Source organism: Tachysurus vachellii, chromosome 5 (genome assembly GCF_030014155.1).
Source record: "Tachysurus vachellii isolate PV-2020 chromosome 5, HZAU_Pvac_v1, whole genome shotgun sequence".
NCBI classification, from domain to species: domain Eukaryota; kingdom Metazoa; phylum Chordata; class Actinopteri; order Siluriformes; family Bagridae; genus Tachysurus; species Tachysurus vachellii.
The window spans coordinates 5,472,501-5,477,118 of NC_083464.1; the positions used below are offsets into that span (position 1 = coordinate 5,472,501).

Here is a 4,618-nt window from a genome sequence, read left to right on the forward strand (position 1 = left end):
AATCGATTGTAAATTGAAATAAAAATTCCCTCATTCAGGATTCTGATGAAAAATGTGAGATTTTTGTCTAGAAATGATGAAACTGTTTACAGACATGAAGTAAAAATTGGACTCTTGCCTTTTCTACATGTCTTTACAGACGTTTTGTAATAATTCACTACACTTATGGGTGATATTTAACATCCTTGATGAGATTTAAGACTCTACATGTACAGTGTGTGATTAGAAGTCCCTTTAAACCCATCTTGGTTAACTAGGTAAACAAAGCTAGTCAGGTTAACTTAACCTAGCTAACACAAATGTAAGCTTGTGAGCTGAATGAATCTTTTTTCATCACTCCTTAAACCTTTAATCTGTCCGTATATTCACTAAAAATCTCTTAAAACAAACCCAGAATTAAAATAATCTCATTTTTACTCGTCGCTCAACACAATTTCCACTCGATATACAGACATTTCCACGGGCCGCGTCCTAAATGCCGAATATTTACACATCTAGTGTACTAGATAGGGCGTATAGGCCGTTAGCGCGCGCCCTCTGTAGTGCACTTGGACACATAGTGAGTAACGCATTTGGAACACAGCCGTAACAAATTACCTGTTAGCATTCCAGCGCTTTTCCCAAAGCTAGCAACTAAAACATTAACAAGCCGGAAGGCGAATAAAGGCTTACAGAAAATAAAATAACGCTCATCTTACCTGGAAAAATATCGTTTTAGTGTGTTATTTGTCCGGTTTGTCTGCGAGATTCTGTGTATAAGACATTTATCGCTCACCGTTCGCCTTTATGGGAAGATTTTCCAACGTTATTTTCCCTATCCAACAAATCCCGCCCCCCTTAATTCCGATTGGCTAAATTTACACACTCCGCCTTGTCTTAGCCAATAATAACACCGAAAGTGAGACGCCGTTACCATTCATATAAGTCAGGAGGCGGGACTTATAAAGCGTGGAGATATTCCGCCTTCGTTACCATTAGAGACGAATCCGTATCGATTCTAATTGGTTGCCCGGTTGGAACGTTTACTCTCATTGGGTGATAGGTACGTCAATTAAAGGATTGTTTAGTTTTAACGCTTACTCATGTCGTCTCAGGTAGTTTTTCTTCACCACCGTCACCTCTGACTCTATCATTAGGGGATAAAATTATTAATGCATACATTAAAAATGGATATGCAGATTTTTTTTAATTTATTTATTTTTGTAGTGCTGTTTTTTTTTTACCATGGGGATGCGGTAACCTAGTGGTTAAAGTGCTGGACCAATCAGAAGGTTGTGAGTTCGAATCAAAGGTCCACCAGGCTGACACTGTTGGGCCCCTGAGCAAAGGCCCTTAACGCTCAGCTATATAAAGATGAGATATGTCGCTCTGGATAAGAGATCGTCTGCTAAATGTGAAGGACGAGGAGTCACGACCCAACCTGGGGTCACTTTTATTTATTTATATACAAATGGGATCACGATATAACGATGGGATCACGATATAACGATCACGATAATATCCTAATATCCTAATAGATATACATATATATATATATATATATATATATATATATATATATATATATATATATATATATATATATAAATATATACATATATATATATCTTTTTTTACAAATTAATATTAGAAACATTAGAAGCCTCTTTAAGCCTAAATGTATGTTATTTAAAATTGTTCACCATAATGACAGCACAAAATTCCCATTAACTCACTAAATATACTGTAAGTACTGTGTATCAAATCAACCCAAGACCATTACCGAGTACTAAAACTAATCAGTTTTCCCCGTGGTGAAGTGATTTTACCAATCCCCTCATGGTGCCTTCTCAGATTTTTTTTTTAGATCAGTAAATACTTTGAAAGGCAAGGTTGGAGTTTCAGGTTTGAAACACGGCTCATGTAAGCAACCACAACAACAGCAGTAAGGTTTAAAGAGAAACAGAGCTTGTCGGTGTGTTTAAAGTGATGTGTCAGAGACGGGGACGGTGAGGTTCTGAAGTGAAATAGCTATTGTTGTTACTGTTTCTTCTGTGTTAATACCCCAAATCCTGTGTCAATAACACCTCAAGTCGGTGCAAGGAATATTCCTTTCATTATTTACTTTTTGTTGTTGTTGTTGTTGTTGTTGTTGTTAATTCTTTTTTTTTGATAAACTGTTCTGTGAAATTTTCTCTTAGCATCTTCAAATTTCAGTTTCAAATTTAATTTAATTTGTAAGCAAAGAAAGAAAGAAAAGAAAGAAAGAGACAGAGAGAAAGAAAGAGAGAGAGAGAAACAGAGCGAGAGAGAGAGAGAGAGAGAGAGAGAGAGAGAGAAAGGAGAGAGAGAAAGAAAGAAAGAAAGAAAGAAAGAAAGAAAGAAAAGAAAGAAAGAAAGAGACAGAGAGAAAGAAAAAGAGAGAGTGACAGAGAGAGAGAGAGAGAGAAAGAAAGAAGGAGAGAGAGAAAGAAAGAAAGAAAGAAAGAAAGAAAGAAAGAAAGAAAGAAAGAAAGAAAGAAAGAAAAGAAAGAAAGAGACAGAGAGAAAGAAAAAGAGAGAGTGACAGAGAGAGAGAGAGAGAGAAAGAAAGAAGGAGAGAGAGAAAGAAAGAAAGAAAGAAAGAAAGAAAGAAAGAAAGAAAGAAAGAAAGAGCGACAGAGAGAAAGAAAGAAAGAAAGAAAGAAAGAAAGAAAGAAAGAAAGAAAGAAAGAAAGAAAGAAAGAAAGAAAGTTGAAAAAAGAAAAAAGAGAGAGAGACAGACAGAGAGAGAGAGAGAGAGAAAGAAAGAAGGAGAGAGAGAAAGAAAGAAAGAAAGAAAGAAAGAGCGACAGAGAGAAAGAAAGAAAGAAAGAAAGAAAGAAAAAGAAAGTTGTTGTTGTTGTTGTTAATTCTTTTTTTCAATAAACTGTTCTGTGAAATTTTCTCTTAGCATCTTCATGATGGAGTTTTAAATGTAATTTAATTTTATTTGTATAGCGCTTTTATAACAACGGACATAAAATCAGATAAATTTAGAGAAATATATAAGTTCAGGATTTAAATGCTTAGTTTTAGATAAATTTAAATTTATCCCCAATAATGACACGAACATTTAGTTTTAAATAAACATGTAAATTCTAGCAACATCTAAAGACTAGATTGTTTTTATATATCGACTGGATTAAATGACACTAAAAGGGAAATATATTTATTTTCATTTTTTTAAATTTCCAGTGGAATAAATATTTCTAAGAATATCGGAAACCCTTCTCAGATATTGAGGTTAAAGAAAGTTAGTTTTCTGAGTTTACTGATAAACATTAAGCTTCAAACCGAGATGATTTTTGTTATTTTGATGGACTGAGCGGATGGATGGCGTCACCTGGTCTCACACCGAGGCCTGGGTCAGTGTTCCAGCCCTGTTGGCATATAACTGACTCGTTTTGATTGCATTTTGTCCGTGTTTAATGGATGCCTCGGTGGAAATATGTACTCCTGTAATTTGTTTTGAGTCCCAGTCGATGGAGCTGAATGGAGGGCTGCATGACACACTTCAGGATGCAATCTGTTTCCTGCACAAACAGATGGAGCCACTGTACTCGTGCTACACCACCCCCCTCTTTCCCTTTCATACGGCTCACCACACACACACACACACACACACATTTCATCACTGTTGGAAAACTACAACTACACAACTAAAACCCCTGAGATCTTTAAGCTTCAAAATCCTGAATGTAACTATTGAAGATAGAAATCTCTACAGAAATCAAAATTGCACCTGAATGACATGAGTTCTAGAGTTCTAGAGAAGCTGTATTTATCACCTCACTGCACTGAGCAATGGGGGGCACGGTGGCTTAGTGGTTAGCACGTTCGCCTCACACCTCCAGGGTTGGGGGTTCGATTCCCACCTCCGCCTTGTGTGTGTGGAGTTTGCATGTTCTCCCCGTGCCTCGGGGGTTTCCTCCAGGTACTCTGGTTTCCTCCCCCGGTCCAAAGACATGCATGGTAGGTTGATTGGCATCTCTGGAAAATTGTCTGTAGTGTGTGATTGCGTGAGTGAATGAGAGTGTGTGTGTGTGTGCCCTGCGATGGGTTGGCACTCCGTCCAGGGTGTATCCTGCCTTGATGCCCGATGATGCCTGAGATAGGCACAGGCTCCCCGTGACCCGAGGTAGTTCGGCTAAGCGGTAGAAGATGAGTGAGTGAGTGCACTGAGCAATTTATTTTCTATCACACCAACAGCAGACCGAACACCGTAAAGCGACACCTGGTGGAACCATGTGGACCAGCACCGTGACGTTAACATGAACGTGGAGTAAGAAAAGACAACACTGTTGTAATGCTTGTAATGATTTCTTGGGCCATTCTAGCGGTTTATTTTCCTTCTCTGAAACCAGTTGTGTTTCTTTGGCTGTGTGTTTGGGATCATTGTCTTGCTGAAATGTTCACCCTCGTTTCATCTCCATCCTGGTAGATGGCAGGAGATTTTTATCAAGAATGTCTCGGTACATTTTTTATATTCATCCTTCCTTCAAATATATAAAGTTTGACAATGCAGTACGCTGAAAAACAGCCCCACACCGCAGGGGCGCCCCCCTATGGCCACCCCTAGTATGAATTTGAATTTGAATGCATAATGAAAATTCACAAT

At 37.9% G+C, this 4,618-nt stretch overlaps 1 protein-coding gene across 1 annotated transcript in view; it reads right to left on the reverse strand.

Moving 5' to 3' along the window:
• nck1b (NCK adaptor protein 1b) overlaps nt 1–837 on the reverse strand; it is a 54,930-nt gene extending 54,093 nt beyond the window's left edge. The window contains exon 1 of the mRNA XM_060869581.1: nt 699–837. The gene's annotated coding sequence lies outside the window, so the exon portion shown is untranslated. The remainder of the gene's footprint in view (nt 1–698) is intronic.
• Nucleotides 838–4,618: the final 3,781 nt, after the last annotated feature.